Raw genomic sequence first — 18,633 nt, 5'->3', positions numbered from 1 at the left:
CTGGGCTTTTTCTGGATTGGATCCCGTAGTAATGTGATACCACACTGAAACAGTCCATTAAACCTGGTTCCGATCAATATTTTAGAGGATAACGCATGTTATGTCTAGGTTGGGCCTGGGATTTGCCCTCATCAGACACACACTTTCGCATTCTCCACATACTTGTTGAACAGATCCTGGGTTTTTTCTGGTTCGGATCACATAGTAATGTGGTACCACACTGAAACATTCAATTCAATCTGGTCTTAATAAATGTTTTAGAGGACAACGCAAGTTATGTCTGGGATAGGTCTGGGATTTGCCCTCATCAGGGTCATATTTTCGCATTTTTAACATACTTGTTGAACAGATCCTCGGTTTTTCTGTTTTGGATCACGTAGTAATGTGGTATCACATTGAAACAGTCCATTAAATCTGGTCTTGATAAGTATTTTAGAGGATAACGCATGTTAGGTCTGGGTTAGGTCTAGGATTTGCCCTCAGCAGGCTCATACTTTCGCATATTTCTCATACTTGATGGCCAGATCCTGGGCTTTTTCTGGATTGGATCACGTAGTAATGTGGTACCACACTGAAACAGTCCATTAAACCAGGTTTCGATCAATATTTTAGAGGATAACGCAAGTTATGTTGGGGATAGGTCTGGGATTTGCCCTCGTCAGGCTCATACTTTCGCATTCTTCACATACTAGTTGTACAGATCCTGGGTTTTATTCTGGTTTGGATCACGTAGTAATGTGGTACCACACTGGAACAGTCGATTAAACCTGGTTTCGATCAATAATTTTGAGGGTAACGCATGTCAGTTCTAGGTTAGGCCTGGGAATTACCCTCATCAGACACATAATGTCGCATTCTTCACATACATGTAGAACGGATCCTGGATTTTTTCTGGTTTGGATCACGTAGTAATGTGGTACCACACTGAAAAAGTCCATTAAAGCTGGCTTATATGAATATTTTAGAGAATAACTCATGTAAGGTCTAGGTTAGGTCCGGGATTTGCCCTCATCAGGGTCATATTTTCGCATTTTTCACATACTTGTTGAACAGATCCCTGGCTTTTTCTGGTTTGGATCACGAAGTAATGTGGTACCACACTGAAACAGTCCATTAAACCTGGTTTCGATCAATATTTTAGAGGATAACGCATGTTATGTCTGGGATAGGTCTGGGATTTGCCTTCATCAGGCTCATAGATTCTCGTTTTTCACATACTTGTTGAAGAGATTCTGGGTTTTTTCTGGTTTGGATCACGTAGTAATGTGGTACCACACTGAAACAGTCCATTAAACCTGGCTTCGATGAATATTTTAGAGAATAACTTATGTTAGGTCTAGGTTAGGTCTGGGATTTGCCCTCATCAGGGTCATATTTTCGCATTTTTCTCATAGATGATGGCCAGATTCTGGACTTTTTCTGGTTTGGATCACGTAGTAATGTGGTACCGCTCTGAAACAGTCGATTAAAACAGGGTTCGGCCAATATTTTAGATGATAACGCAAGTTATGTCTGGGATAGGTCTGGGATTTGCCCTCGTCAGGCTCACACTTTCGCATTCTTCAGATACTATTTGGACAGATCCTGGGTTTTATTCTGGTTTGGATCACGTAGTAATGTGGTACCACACTGAAACAGTCGATTAAACCTGGTTTCGATCAATAATCTTGAGAGTAACGCATGTTAGGTCTAGGTTTGGGCTGGGATTTTCCCTCATCAGACACATAATTCCGCATTCTTCACATACATGTAGAACGGATCCTGGGTTTTTTCTGGTTCGGATCACGTAGTAATGTGGTACCACACTGAAACATTCAATTAAATCTGGTCTTGATAAATATTTTAGAGGATAACGCATGTTAGGTCTGGGTTAGGTCTAGGATTTGCCCTCAGCAGGCTCATACTTTCGCATATTTCTCATACTTGATGGCCAGATCCTGGGCTTTTTCTGGATTGGATCACGTAGTAATGTGGTACCACACTGAAACAGTCCATTAAACCAGGTTTCGATCAAGATTTTAGAGGATAACGCAAGTTATGTCTGGGATAGATCTGGGATTTGCCCTCGTCAGGCTCATACTTTCGCATTCTTCACATACTAGTTGTACAGATCCTGGGTTTTATTCTGGTTTGGATCACGTAGTAATGTGGTACCACACTGGAACAGTCGATTAAACCTGGTTTCGATCAATAATCTTGAGGGTAGCGCATGTTAGGTCTAGGTTAGGGCTGGGATTTTCCCTCATCAGACACATAATTCCGCATTCTTCACATACATGTAGAACGGATCCTGGGTTTTTTCTGGTTTGGATCACGTAGTAATGTGGTACCACACTGAAACATTCATTTAAATCAGGTCTTGATAAATATTTTGCAGGATAACGCATGTTAGGTCTGGGTTAGGTCTAGGATTTGTCCTCAGCGGGCTCATACTTTCGCATATTTCTCATACTTGATGGCTAGAACCTGGGCTTTTTCTGGATTGGATCACGTAGTAATGCAGTACCACACTGAAACAGTCCATTAAACCTGGTTTCGATCAATATTTTAGAGGATAACGCATGTTATGTCTAGGTTGGGCCTGGGATTTGCCCTCATCAGACACATACTCTCGCATTCTCCACATACTTGTTGAACAGATCCTGGGTTTTCTCTGGTTTGGATCACGTAGTAATGTGGTACCACACTGAAACATTCAATTAAATCAGGTCTTGATAAATATTTTGCAGGATAACGCATGTTAGGTCTGGGTTAGGTCTAGGATTTGTCCTCAGCGGGCTCATACTTTCGCATATTTCTCATACTTGATGGCTAGAACCTGGGCTTTTTCTGGATTGGATCACGTAGTAATGTGGTATCACACAGAAACATTCAATTAAACCTAGTTTCGATGAATATTTTAGAGGGTAACGCATGTTATGTCTAGGTTAGACCTGGGATTTGCCCTCATCAGGGCCATACTTTCGCATTGTTTCACATACTTGTTGAACAGATCCCTGGCTTCTTCTGGTTTGGATCACGTAGTAATGTGGTACCACACTGAAACAGTCCATTAAATCTGGTTTCGATCAATATTTTAGAGGACAACGCATGTTTGGTCTGGGATAGGCCTGGGATTTGCCCTCATCAGGGTCATACTTTCGCATTTTTAACATACTAGTTGTAGAGATTCCGGGATTTATTCTGGTTTGGATCACGTAGTAATGTGGTACCACACTGAAACAGTCGATTAAACCTGGTTTCGTTCAATAATTTTGAGGGTAACGCATGTTAGGTCTAGGTTAGGCCTGGGATTTGCCCTCATCAGGGTCATACTTTCGCGTTCTTCACATACTTGTCGAACAGATCCCTGGCTTATTCTGGTTTGGATCATGTACTAATGTGGTACCACACTGAAACAGTCCATTAAATCTGGTCTTGATAAATATTTTAGAGGATAACGCATGTTAGGTCTGGGTTAGGTCTACGATTTGCCCTCAGCAGGCTCATACTTTCGCATATTTCTCATACTTGATGGCCAGATCCTGGGGTTTTTCTGGATTGGATCACGTAGTAATGTGGAACCACACTGAAATAGTCCATTAAACCTGGTTTCGATCAATATTTTAGAGGATAACGCAAGTTAGGTCTGGGTTAGGCCTGGCATTTTCCTTCATCAGACACATACTTTCGCATTCTTCACATACTTGTTGACCGTATCCTGGGTTTTTTCTGGTTTGGATCACGTAGTAATGTGGTACCACACTGGAACAGTGGATTAAACCTGGTTTCGATCAGTAATTTTGAGGGTAACGCATGTTAGGTCTAGGTTAGGCCTGGGAATTACCCTCATCAGACACATAGTTTCGCGTTTTTCACATACTTGTTGAACAAATTCTGGGTTTTTTCTGGTTTGGATCACGTAGTAATGTGGTACCACACTGAATCAGTCCATTAAACCTGGTTTCGATCAATATTTTACAGAATAACGCATGTTAGGTCTTGGTTAGGTCTGGGATTTGCCCTAATCAGGCTCATAGTTTCGCATATTTCTCATACTTCATGGCTAGATCCTGGGCTTTATCTGGATTGGATCACGTTCTAATGTGGTACCACACTGAAACAGTAAATTAAACCTAGTTTCGATATATATTTTAGAGGATAACGCAAGTTATGTCTGGGGTAGGTCCGGGATTTGCCCTCATCAGGGTCATATTTTCGCATTTTTCACATACTTGTTGAACAGATCCCTGGCTTTATCCGGTTTGGATCACGCAGTAATGTGGTACCACACTGAAACAGTCCATTAAACCTGGTTTCGATCAATATTTTAGGGGATAACGCATGTTATGTCTGGGATTGGTCTGGGATTTGCCCTCATCAGGCTCATAGTTTCGCTTTTTTCACATACTTGTTTGTACAGATTCTGGGTTTTTACTGGTTCGGATCACGTAGTAATGTGGTATCACGCTGAAACAGTCGATTGAAACAGGTGTCGGTCAATACTTTAGATGATAACGCAAGTTATGTCTGGGATAGGTCAAGGATTTGCCCACGTCAGGCTCATACTTACGCATTCTTCACATACTAATTGTACAGATCCTGGGTTTTATTCTGGCTTGGATCACGTAGTAATGTGGTACCACACTGAAACAGTCGATTAAACCTGGTTTCGTTCAATAATTTTGAGGGTAACGCATGTTAGGTCTAGGTTAGGCCTGGGGTTTTCCCTCATCAGACACATATTTTCGCATTTTTCACATACTTGTTGAACAGATCCCTGGCTTTTTCTGGTTTGGATCACGTAGTAATGTGGTATTACACCGAAACAGTCCATTAAACCTGGTTTCGATCAATATTTTAGAGGATAACGCATGTTATGTCTGGGATAGGTCTGGGATTTGCCCTCATCAGGCTCATAGTTTCGCGTTTTTCACATACTTCTTGAACAGATTCTAGGCCTTTTTCTGGATTGGATCCCGTAGTAATGTGGTACCACACTGAAACAGTCCATTAAACCTGGTTTCGATCAATATGTTAGAGGATAACGCATGTTATGTCTGGGATAGGTCTGGGATTTGCCTTCATCAGGCTCATAGTATCTCGTTTTTCACATACTTGTTGAACAGATTCTGCGTTTTTTCTGGTTTGGATCACGTACTAATGTGGTACCACACTGAAACAGTCCATTAAACCTGGCTTCGATGAATATTTTAGAGAATAACTTATGTTAGGTCTAGGTTAGGTCCGGGATTTGCCCTCATCAGGGTCATATTTTCGCATTCTTCACATACTAGTTGTACAGATCCTGGGTTTTATTCTGGTTTGGCTCACGTAGTAATGTGGTACCACACTGGAACAGTGGATTAAACCTGGTTTCGATCAATAATTTTGAGGGTAACGCATGTTAGGTCTAGGTTAGGCCAGGGAATTACCCTCATCAGACACATAGTTTCGCGTTTTTCACATACTTGTTGAACAGATTCTGGGTTTTTTCTGGTTTGGATCACGTAGTAATGTGGTACCACACTGAATCAGTCCATTAAACCTGGTTTCGATCAATATTTTACAGAATAACGCATGTTAAGTCTTGGTTAGGTCTGGGATTTGCCCTAATCAGGCTCATAGTTTCGCATATTTCTCATACTTCATGGCTAGATCCTGGGCTTTATCTGGATTGGATCACGTTCTAATGTGGTACCACACTGAAACAGTAAATTAAACCTAGTTTCGATATATATTTTAGAGGATAACGCAAGTTATGTCTGGGGTAGGTCCGGGATTTGCCCTCATCAGGGTCATATTTTCGCATTTTTCACATACTTGTTGAACAGATCCCTGGCTTTTTCCGGTTTGGATCACGCAGTAATGTGGTACCACACTGAAACAGTCCATTAAACCTGGTTTCGATCAATATTTTAGGGGATAACGCATGTTATGTCTGGGATTGGTCTGGGATTTGCCCTCATCAGGCTCATAGTTTCGCTTTTTTCACATACTTGTTTGTACAGATTCTGGGTTTTTACTGGTTCGGATCACGTAGTAATGTGGTATCACGCTGAAACAGTCGATTGAAACAGGTGTCGGTCAATACTTTAGATGATAACGCAAGTTATGTCTGGGATAGGTCAAGGATTTGCCCACGTCAGGCTCATACTTACGCATTCTTCACATACTAATTGTACAGATCCTGGGTTTTATTCTGGCTTGGATCACGTAGTAATGTGGTACCACACTGAAACAGTCGATTAAACCTGGTTTCGTTCAATAATTTTGAGGGTAACGCATGTTAGGTCTAGGTTAGGCCTGGGGTTTTCCCTCATCAGACACATAATTTCGCATTCTTCACATACATGTAGAGCGGATCCTGGGTTTTTTCTGGTTTGGATCACGTAGTAATGTGGTACCACACTGAAAAAGTCCATTAAACCTGGCTTCGATGAATATTTTAGAGAATAACTCATGTTAGGTCTAGGTTTGGTCCGGGATTTGCCCTCATCAGGGTCATATTTTCGCATTTTTCACATACTCGTTGAACAGATCCCTGGCTTTTTCTGGTTTGGATCACGTAGTGATGTGGTACCACACTGAAACAGTCCATTAAACCTGGTTTCGATCAATATTTTAGACGATAACGCATGTTATGTCTGGGATAGGTCTGGGATTTGCCCTCATCAGGCTCATAGTTTCGCGTTTTTCACATACTTGTTGAACAGATTCTGGCCTTTTTCTGGATTGGATCCCGTAGTAATGTGGTACCACACTGAAACAGTCCATTAAACCTGGTTTCGATCAATATTCTAGAGGATAACGCATGTTATGTCTAGGTTGGGCCTGAGATTTGCCCTCATCAGACACATACTTTCGCATTCTCCACATACTTGTTGAACAGATCCTGGGCTTTTTCCGGTTTGGATCACGTAGTAATGTGGTACCACACTGAAACATTCAATTAAATCTGGCCTTGATAAATATTTTGGAGGACAACGCATGTTAGGTCTGGGATAGGTCTGGGATTTGCCCTCATCAGGGTCATACTTTCGCATTTTTAACATACTTGTTGAACGGATCCCTGGCTTTTTCTGGTTTGGATCACGTAGTAATGTGGCACCACACGGAAACAGTCCATTAAACCTGGTTTCGATCAATATTTTACAGGATAACGCATGTTTGGTCTTGGTTAGGTCTGGGATTTGCTCTCATCAGGCTCGTACTTTCGCATATTTCTCATAGTTGATGGCCAGATTCTGGACTTTTTCTGGTTTGGATCACGTAATAATGTGGTACCACACTGAAACAGTCGATTAAAACAGGTTTCGGTCAATGTTTTAGATGATAACGCTAGTTATGTGTGGGATAGATCTGGGATTTGCCATCGTCAGGCTCATACTTACGCATTCTTCACATACTTGTAGTACAGACCCTGGGTTTTATTCTGGTTTGGATCACGTAGTAATGTGGTACCGCACTGAAACGTTCGATTAAACCTGGTTTCGATCAATAATTTTGAGGGTAACGCATGTTAGGTCTAGGTTAGGCCTGGGATTTGCCCTCATCAGACACATACTTTTGCATTCTCCACATACTTGTTGAACAGATCCTGGGTTTTTTCTGGTTTGGATCATGTAGTAATGTGGTACCACACTGAAACAGTCCATTAAACCTGGTTTGGAACAATATTTTAGAGAATAACTCATGTTATGTCTGGGTTAGGTCTAGGATTTGCCCTCAGCAGGCTCACACTTTCATATATTTCTCATACTTGATGGCTAGATCCTGGGCTTTTTCTGGATTGGATCACGTAGTAATGTGGTACCACACTGAAACAGTAAATTAAACCTGGTTTCGATCAATATTTTAGAGGATAACGCAAGTTAGGTCTAGGTTAGGCCTGGTATTTTCCTTCATCAGACACATACTTTCGCATTCCTCACATACTTGTTGAACGGATGCTGGGTTTTTTCTGGTTTGGATCACGAAGTAATGTGGTACCACACTGAAAAAGTCCATTAAACCTAGCTACGATGAATATTTTAGAGAATAACTCATGTTAGGTCTAGGTTAGGTCTGGGATTTCCTCTCATCAGGCGCGTACTTTCGCATATTTCTCATACTTGATGGCCAGATCCTGGGGTTTTTCTGGATTGGATCACGTAGTAATGTGGTACCACACTGAAACAGTCCATTAAACCTGGTTTGGAACAATATTTTAGAGAATAACTCATGTTATGTCTGGGTTAGGTCTAGGATTTGCCCTCAGCAGGCTCACACTTTCATATATTTCTCATACTTGATGGCTAGATCCTGGGCTTTTTCTGGATTGGATCACGTAGTAATGTGGTACCACACTGAAACAGTAAATTAAACCTGGTTTCGATCAATATTTTAGAGGATAACGCATGTTAGGCCAAGGTTAGTCCTGGGATTTTCCTACATCAGACACATACTTTCGCATTCTTCACATACTTGTAGAACGGATCCTGGGTTTTTTCTGGTTTGGATCACGTAGTAATGTGGTACCACACTGAGAAAGTTCATTAAACCTGGTTTCGATCAATATTTTACAGAATAACGCATGTTAGGTCTTGGTTAGCTCTGGGATTTGCCGTAATCAGGCTCATAGTTTCGCATATTTCTCATACTTCATGGCTAGATCCTGGGCTTCATCTGGATTGGATCACGTAGTAATGTGGTTCCACACTGAAACAGTAAATTAAACCTAGTTTCGATATATATTTTAGAGGATAACGCAAGTTATGTCTGGGGTAGGTCCGGGATTTGCCCTCAGCAGGGTCATATTTTCGCATTTTTCACATACTTGTTGAACAGATCCCTGGCTTTTTCTGGTTCGGATCACGTAGTAATGTGGTATCACCCTGAAACAGTCGATTGAAACAGGTTTCGGTCAATACTTTAGATGATAACGCAAGTTATGTCTGGGATAGGTCTGGGATTTGCCCACGTCAGGCTCATACTTACGCATTCTTCACATACTAATTGCACAGATCCTGGGTTTTATTCTGGTTTGGATCACGTAGTAATGTGGTACCACACTGAAACAGTCGATTAAACCTGGTTTCGTTCAATAATTTTGAGGGTAACGCATGTTAGATCTAGGTTAGGCCTGGGATTTTCCCTCATCAGACACATAATTTCGCATTCTTCACATACACGTAGAACGGATCCTGGGTTTTTTCTGGTTTGGATCACGTAGTAATGTGGTACCACACTGAAAAAGTCCATTAAACCTGGCTTCGATGAATATTTTAGAGAATAACGCATGTTATGTCTGGGATAGGTCTGGGATTTGCCCTCATCAGGGTCATATTTTCGCATTTTTCACATACTTGTTGAACAGATCCCTGGCTTTTTCTGGTTTGGATCACGTAGTAATGTGGAACCACACCGAAACAGTCCATTAAACCTGGTTTCGATCAATATTTTAGAGGATAACGCATGTTATGTCTGGGATAGGTCTGGGATTTGCCCTCATCAGGCTCATAGTTTCGCGTTTTTCACATACTTCTTGAACAGATTCTAGGCCTTTTTCTGGATTGGATCCCGTAGTAATGTGGTACCACACTGAAACAGTCCATTAAACCTGGTTTCGATCAATATGTTAGAGGATAACGCATGTTATGTCTGGGATAGGTCTGGGATTTGCCTTCATCAGGCTCATAGTATCTCGTTTTTCACATACTTGTTGAACAGATTCTGCGTTTTTTCTGGTTTGGATCACGTAGTAATGTGGTACCACACTGAAACAGTCCATTAAACCTGGCTTCGATGAATATTTTAGAGAATAACTTATGTTAGGTCTAGGTTAGGTCCGGGATTTGCCCTCATCAGGGTCATATTTTCGCATTTTTCACATAGTTGTTGAACAGATCCCTGGCTTTTTCCGGTTTGGATCACGTAGTAATGTGGTACCAGACCGAAACAGTCCATTAAACCTGGTTTCGATCAATATTTTACAGGATAACGCATGTTTGGTCTTGGTTAGGTCTGGGATTTGCTCTCATCAGGCTCGTACTTTCGCATATTTCTCATAGTTGATGGCCAGATTCTGGACTTTTTCTGGTTTGGATCACGTAGTAATGTGGTACCGCACTGAAACAGTCGATTAAACCTGGATTCGATCAATAATTTTGCGGGTAACGCATGTTATGTCTGGGATAGGTCTGGGATTTGCCCTCATCAGGCTCATAGTTTCGCGTTTTTCACATACTTGTTGAACAGATCCCTGGCTTGTTCTGGTTTGGATCATGTACTAATGTGGTACCACACTGAAACTGTCCATTACACCTGGTTCCGATCAATATTTTAGAGGATAACGCATGTTATGTCTGGGAGAGGTCTGGGATTTGCCCTCATCAGGGTCATAGTTTCGCGTTTTTCACATACTTGTTGAACAGATCCCTGGCTTATTCTGGTTTGGATCATGTACTAATGTGGTACCACACTGAAACTGTCCATTGAATCAGGTCTTGATAAATATTTTAGAGGATAACGCATGTTAGGTCTGGGTTAGTTCTACGATTTGCCCTCAGCAGGCTCATACTTTCGCATATTTCTCATACTTGATGGCCAGATCCTGGGCTTTTTCTGGATTGAATCACGTAGTAATGTAGTATCACACTGAAACATTCAATTAAACCTAGTTTCGATGAATATTTTAGAGAATGACTTATGTTAGGTCTAGGTTAGGTCCGGGATTTGCCCTCATCAGGGCCATATTTTCGCATTGTTCACATACTTGTTGAACAGATCCCTGGCTTCTTCTGGTTTGGATCACGTAGTAATGTGGTACCACACTGAAAAAGTCCATTAAACCTGGCTTCGATGAACATTTTCGAGAATAACTCATGTTAGGTCTAGGTTAGGGGGGGGGGGGGGGGTTTGCTCTCATCAGGCTCGTACTTTCGCATATTTCTCATACTTGATGGCCAGATCCTAGGGTTTTTCTGGATTGGATCACGTAGTAATGTGGTACCACACTGAAGCAGTCCATTAAACCTAGTTTCGATGAATATTTTAGAGGATAACGCATGTTAGGTCTAGGTTAGGCCTGGGAGTAGCCCTCATCAGGGTCATACTTTCACGTTTTTCACATACTTGATGAACAGATCCCTGGCTTATTCTGGTTTGGATCATGTACTAATGTGGTACCACACTGATACAGTCCATTAAACCTGGTTTGGAGCAATATTTTAGGGAATAACTCATGTTATGTCTGGGTTAGGTCTAGGATTTGCCCTCAGCAGGCTCACACTTTCGCATATTTCTCATACTTGATGGCTAGATCCTGGGCTTTTTCTGGATTGGATCACGCAGTAATGTGGTACCACACTGAAACAGTCCATTAAACCTGGTTTCGATCAATATTTTAGAGAATAACGCATGTTATGTCTGGGTTAGGTCTAGGATTTGCCCTCAGCAGGCTCACACTTTCGCATATTTCTCATACTTGATGGCTAGATCCTGGGCTTTTTCTGGATTGGATCACACAGTAATGTGGTATCACACTGAAACAGTCCATTAAACCTGGTTTCGATCAATATTTTAGAGGATAACGCATGTTATGTCTGGGATAGGTCTGGGATTTGCCATCATCAGGGTCACACTTTCGCATTTTGCACATATTTTTCGAGCAGATCCTGGGTTTTTCTGGTTTGGATCACGTAGTAATGTGGTACCACACTGAAACAGTCCATTAAACATAGTTTCGATGAATATTTTAGAGGATAACGCATGTTAGGTCTAGGTTGGGCCTGGGATTTGCCCTCATCAGGGTCATACTTTCGCGTTTTTCACATACTTGTTGAGCAGATCTCTCGCTTATTCTGGTTTGGATCATGTACTATTGTGGTACCACACTGATGCAGTCCATTAAACCTGGTTTGGAACAATATTTTAGAGAATAACTCATGTTATGTCTGGGTTAGGTCTAGGATTTGCCCTCAGCAGGCTCACACTTTCACATATTTCTCATACTTGATGGCTAGATCCTGGGCTTTTTCTGGATTGGATCACGTAGCAATGTGGTACCACACTGAAACAGTAAATTAAACCTGGTTTCGATAAATATTTTAGAGGATAACGCAAGTTAGGTCTGGGATAGGTCCGGGATTTGCCCTCATCAGGGTCATATTTTCGCATTTTTCACATACTTGTTGAACAGATCCCTGGCTTATTCTGGTTTGGATCATGTACTAATGTGGTACCACACTGAAACTGGCCATTAAATCTGGTTTCGATCAATATTTTAGAGAATAACGCATGTTATGTCTGGGAGAGGTCTGGGATTTGCCCTCATCAGGCTCATAGTTTCGCGTTTTTCACATACTTGTTGAACAGATCCCTGGGTTATTCTGGTTTGGATCATGTACTAATGTGGTACCACACTGAAACTGTCCATTAAATCAGGTCTTGATAAATATTTTAGAGGATAACGCATGTTAGGTCTGGGTTAGTTCTACGATTTGCCCTCAGCAGGCTCATATTTTCGCATATTTCTCATACTTGATGGCCAGATCCTGGGCTTTTTCTGGATTGAATCACGTAGTAATGTAGTATCACACTGAAACATTCAATTAAACCTAGTTTCGATGAATATTTTAGAGGATAACGCATGTTATGTCTAGGTTAGACCTGGGATTTGCCCTCATCAGGGCCATATTTTCGCATTGTTCACATACTTGTTGAACAGATCCCTGGCTTCTTCTGGTTTGGATCACGTAGTAATGTGGTACCACACTGAAAAAGTCCATTAAACCTGGCTTCGATGAATATTTTCGAGAATAACTCATGTTAGGTCTAGGTTAGGTCTGGGATTTGCTCTCATCAGGCTCGTACTTTCGCATATTTCTCATACTTGATGGCCAGATCCTAGGGTTTTTCTGGATTGGATCACGTAGTAATGTGGTACCACACTGAAATAGTCCATTAAACCTGGTTTTGAACAATATTTTAGAGGATATCGCAAGATAGGTCTTGGTTAGGCCTGGGATTTTCCTTCATCAGACACATACTTCCGCATTCTTCACATACTTGTTGAACGGATCCTGGGTTTTTTCTGGTTTGGGTCACGTAGTAATTTGGTACCACACTGAAATAGTCCATTAAACCTGGTTTCGATCAGTATTTTAGAGGATAACGCATGTTATGTCTGGGATAGGTCTGGGATTTGCCCTCATCAGGCACATAGTTTCGCAATTTTCACATACTTGTTGAACAGACCCTGGGTTTTTCTGGTTTGGATCTCGTAGTAATGTGGTACCACACTGAAACAGTCCATTAAACCTAGTTTCGATGAATATTTTAGAGGATAACGCATGTTAGGTCTAGGTTGGGCCTGGGATTTGCCCTCATCAGGGTCATACCTTCGCGTTTATCACATACTTGTTGAACAGATCCCTGGCTTATTCTGGTTTGGATCATGTACTAATGTGGTACCACACTGATGCAGTCCATTAAACCTGGTTTGGAACAATATTTTAGAGAATAACACATGCTATGTCTTGGTTAGGTCTAGGATTTGCCCTCAGCAGGCTCACACTTTCACATATTTCTCATACTTCATGGCTAGATCCTGGGCTTTTTCTGGATTGGATCACGCAGTAATGTGGTACCACACTGAAACAGTCCATTAAACCTGGTTTCGATCACTATTTTAGAGGATAACGCATGTTAGGTCTAGGTTAGGCCTGGGATTTGCCCTCATCAGGGTCATACTTTCACGTTTTTCACATACTTGTTGAACAGATCCCTGGCTTATTCTGGTTTGGATCATGTACTAATGTGGTACCACACTGATACAGTCCATTAAACCTGGTTTGGAGCAATATTTTAGAGAATAACTCATGTTATGTCTGGGTTAGGTATAGGATTTGCCCTCAGCAGGCTCACACTTTCACATATTTCTCATACTTCATGGCTAGATCCTGGGCTTTTTCTGGATTGGATCACGCAGTAATGTGGTACCACACTGAAACAGTCCATTAAACCTGGTTTCGATCAATATTTTAGAGAATAACGCATGTTAGGTCTAGGTTGGGCCTTGGATTTGCCCTCATCAGGGTCATACTTTTGCGTTTTTCACATACTTGTTGACCAGATCTCTGGCTTATTCTGGTTTGGATCATGTACTAATGTGGTACCACACTGATGCAGTCCATTAAACCAGGTTTGGAACAATATTTTAGAGAATAACTTATGTTATGTCTGGGTTAGGTCTAGGATTTGCCCTCAGCAGGCTCACACTTTCTCATTTTTCACATACTTGTTGAACAGATCCTGGGCTTTTTCTGGATTGGATCACGTAGCAATGTGGTACCACACTGAAACAGTCCATTAACCCTGGTTTCCATCAATATTTTAGAGAATAACGCATGTTAGGTCTTGGTTATGTCTGGGATTTGCCATCATCAAGGTCATACTTTCGCATTTTTCACATACTTGTTGAACAGGTCCTGGGTTTTTCTGGTTTGGATCACGTAGTAATGTGGTACCACACTGAAACAGTCGATTAAACCTGGTTTCGATCAACAATTTTGAGGGTAACGCATGTTAGGTCTAGGTTAGGCCTGGGATTTGCCCTCATCAGGGTCATACTTTCACGTTTTTCACATACTTGTTGAACAGATCCCTGGCTTATTCTGGTTTTGATCATGTACTAATGTGGTACCACACTGATACAGTCCATTAAACCTGGTTTGGAGCAATATTTTAGAGAATAACGCATGTTATGTCTAGGTTAGGCCTGGGATTTGCCATCATCTGACACATACTTTCGCATTCTCCACATACTTGTTGAACATATCCTGGGTTTTCTCTGGTTTGGATCACGTAGTAATGTGGTACCACACTGAAACAGTCCATTAAACCTAGTTTCGATGAATATTTTAGAGGATAACGCATGTTAGGTCTAGGTTGGGCCTTGGATTTGCCCTCATCAGGGTCATACTTTCGCGTTTTTCACATACTTGTTGAGCAGATCTCTGGCTTATTCTGGTTTGGATCACGTAGTAATGTGGTACCACACTGAAACAGTAAATTAAACCTGGTTTCGATAAATATTTTAGAGGATAACGCATGTTATGTCTAGGTTAGGCCTGGGATTTTCCCTCATCAGACACATACTTTCGCATTCTTCACATACTTGTTGTACAGATCCTGAGTTTTTTTCTGGTTTGCATCACGTAGTAATGTGGTACCACACTGAAACAGACGATTAAACCTGGTTTCGATCAATATTTTAGAGAATGACGCATGTTATGCCTAGGTTAGGCCTGGGATTTGCCCTCATCAGGCTCATACTTTCGCATTTTTCTCATACTTGTTGAACAGATCCCTGGCTTTTTCTGGTTTGCATCACGTAGTAATGTGGTACCACACTGAAACAGACGATTAAACCTGGTTTCGATCAATATTTTAGGGGATAACTCATGCTAGGTCTAGGTTAGGCCTGAGATTTGCCCTCATCAGAACCAATACTTTCGCATTCTTCACATACTTGTTGAACGGATCCTGGGTTATTTCTGGTTTGGATCACGTAGTAATGTGGTACCACACCATTAAACCTGGTTTCCATCAATATTTTGGAGGACAACGCAAGTTAGGCATGGGACAGGTCTGGGATTTGCCCTCATCAGGGTCATGCTTTCGCATTTTTAGCATACTTGTTGAACAGATCCTGGGTTTTTTTCTGGTTTGCATCACGTAGTAATGTGGTACCACACTGAAACAGCCGATTAAACCTGGTTTCGATCAATATTCTAGAGAATAACGCATGTTAGGTCTGGGAAAGGTCTGGGATTTGCCCTCATCAGGCTCATAGTTTCGCGTTTTTCACATACTTGTAGAACAGATCCTGGGTTTTTTCTGAGTTTGGATCACCTAGTAAAGTGGTACCACACTGAAACAGTCGATTAATCCTGGTCACGATCAACATTTTAGAGGATAACGCAAGTTAGGTCCGGGATAGGTGTTGGATCTGCCGTCATCAGACTCACACCTTGGCATTCTTCACATACTTGTGGAACAGATCCTGGGTTATTTCTGGTTTGGATCACGTAGTAAAGTGGTACCACACTGAAACAGTCGACTAATCCTGGTCTCGAACAATATGTTAGAGGATAACTCATGCTAGGTCTAGGTTAGGCCTGGGATTTGCCCTCATCAGACCCATACTTTCGCATTCATCACATACTTGTTGAACAGGTCCTGGGTTATTTCTGGTTTGGATCACGTAGTATAGTGGTACCACACTGAAACAGTCGCTGAATCCAGGTCTCGAACAATGTTTTAGAGGATAACTCATGCTAGGTCTAGGTTAGGCCTGGGATTTGCTCTCATCAGACCCATACTTTCGCATTCATCACATATTTGTTCAACAGATCCTGGGTTATTTCTGGTATGGATCAGGTAGTAATGTGGTACCACACTGAAACAGTCGTTTAATCCTGGTCTCGATCAATATTTTAGAGGATAACGCATGTTAGGTCTGGGATAGGTCTGGGATCTGCCCTCGTCAGACTCATACCTTCGCATACTTCACATACTTGTTGAACAGATCCTGGGTTTTTTCTGGTTTGGATCACGTAGTAATGTGGTACCACACTGAAACACTTAGTTAAAGCTAGATACGACCAATGTTTTAGAGGATACACCATGTTAGGTCTAGGTTAGGTCTGGGAATTTGCTCTCATCAGGCTCGTACTTTCGCATATTTCTCATACTTGTTGGCCAGCTCCTGGGTTTTTTCTGGATTGGATCACGTAGTTATGTGGTATCACACTGAAACAGTCAGTTAAACCTGGATACGACCAATATTTCAGAGGATAACGCATGTTAGGTCTGCGTTAGGTCTAGGATTTGCCCTCATCTGGCTCATACCTTCGCATTCTTCACATGCTTGTTGAACAGATCCTAGGTTTTTCTGGTTTGGATCACGTAGTAATGTGGTACCACACTGAAACGGTCAGTTAAACCTGGTTTCGATCAATATTTTTGATGATAACGCATGTTAGGCCTAGGTTAGGCCTGGGATTTGCCCTCATCAGACCCATACTTTCGCATTCATCACACACTTGTTTAACAGATCCTGGGTTATTTCTGGTTTGGATCAGGTAGTAATGTGGTAGCACACTGAAACAGTCGATTAATCCTGGTCTCGAACACTATTTCAGAGGATAACTCATGTTAGGCCTAGGTTAGGCCTGGGATTTGCCCTCATCAGACCCATACTTTCGCATTCTTCATATACTTGTTCAACAGATCCGGGGTTATTTCTGGTTTGGATCACGTAGTAATGTGGTATCACACTGAAACTGTCCATGAAACCTGGTTTCGATCAATATTTTCGAGGATAACGCATGTTAGGTCAAGGTTAGGCCTGGGATTTGCCTTCATCAGACCCATACTTTCGCATTCATCACATACTTGTTTAACAGATCCTCGGTTTTTTCTGGTTTGGATCACGTAGTAATGTGGTACCACTCTGAAACAGTCGATTAAACCTGGTTTCGATCAATATTTTTGATGATAACGCATGTTAGGTCTGGGATAGTTCTGGGATCTGCCCTCGTCAGACTCATACTTTCGCATTCTTCACATACTTGTTGAACAGATCCTGTGTTATTTCTGGTTTGGATCACGTAGTAAAGTGGTACCACACTGAAACAGTCGATTAATCCTGGTCTCGAACAATATTTCAGAGGATAACTCATGCTAGGTCTAGGTTAGGCCTGGGATTTGCCCTCATCAGACCCATACTTTCGCATTCTTCGCATACTTGTTGAAGAGATCCTGGGTTACTTCTGGTTTGGATCACGTAGTAAAGTGGTACCACACTGAAACAGTCGAGTAATCCTGGTCTCGAACAATATGTTAGAGGATAACTCATGCTTGGTCTAGGTTAGGCCTGGGATTTGCCCTCATCAGACCCATACTTTCGCATTCATCACATACTTGTTTATCAGATCCTGGGTAATTTCTGGTTTGGATCAGGTAGTAATGTGGTACCACAGAGAGACAGTCGATTAAACCTGGTCACGATCAACATTTTAGATGATAACGCCGGTTAGGACTCGGTTAGGTGTGGGATTTGCCCTCATCAGGCTTATACACTCGCATTCTTTACATACTTGTTGAACAGATCCTGGGTTTTTTCTGGTTTGGATCATGTAGTAGTGTGGTACCACTCTGAAACAGTCAGTTATACCTGGATATGACCAATATTTCAGAGTATAACGCATGTTAGGTCTGGGTTAGATCTAGGATTTGCCCTCTTCTGGCTGATACCTTCGCATTTTTCACATACTTGTTAAACAGGTCCTGGGTTATTTCTGGTTTGGATCAGGTAGTAATGTGGTACCACACTGAAACAGTCCATCAAACCTGGTTTCGATCAATATTTTAGAGGATAACGCATGTTAGGTTTAGGTTTGGCCTGGGATTTGCCCTCATCAGACTCAAACTTTCGCATATTTCTCATACTTGTTGAACAGATCCCTGGCTTTTTCTGGTTTGCATCACGTAGTAATGTGGTACCACACTGAAACAGACGATTAAACCTGCTTTCGATCAATATTTTAGCGGATAACGCAAGCTATGTCTGGGATAGGTGTGGGAATTGCCCTTATCAGGCTCATA

This window comes from Colletes latitarsis, unplaced genomic scaffold (genome assembly GCF_051014445.1).
Source record: "Colletes latitarsis isolate SP2378_abdomen unplaced genomic scaffold, iyColLati1 scaffold0002, whole genome shotgun sequence".
NCBI classification, from domain to species: Eukaryota; Metazoa; Arthropoda; class Insecta; order Hymenoptera; family Colletidae; genus Colletes; species Colletes latitarsis.
The sequence above is the reverse complement of the archived record's forward strand: the minus strand, read 5'-3'. Positions refer to the sequence as shown.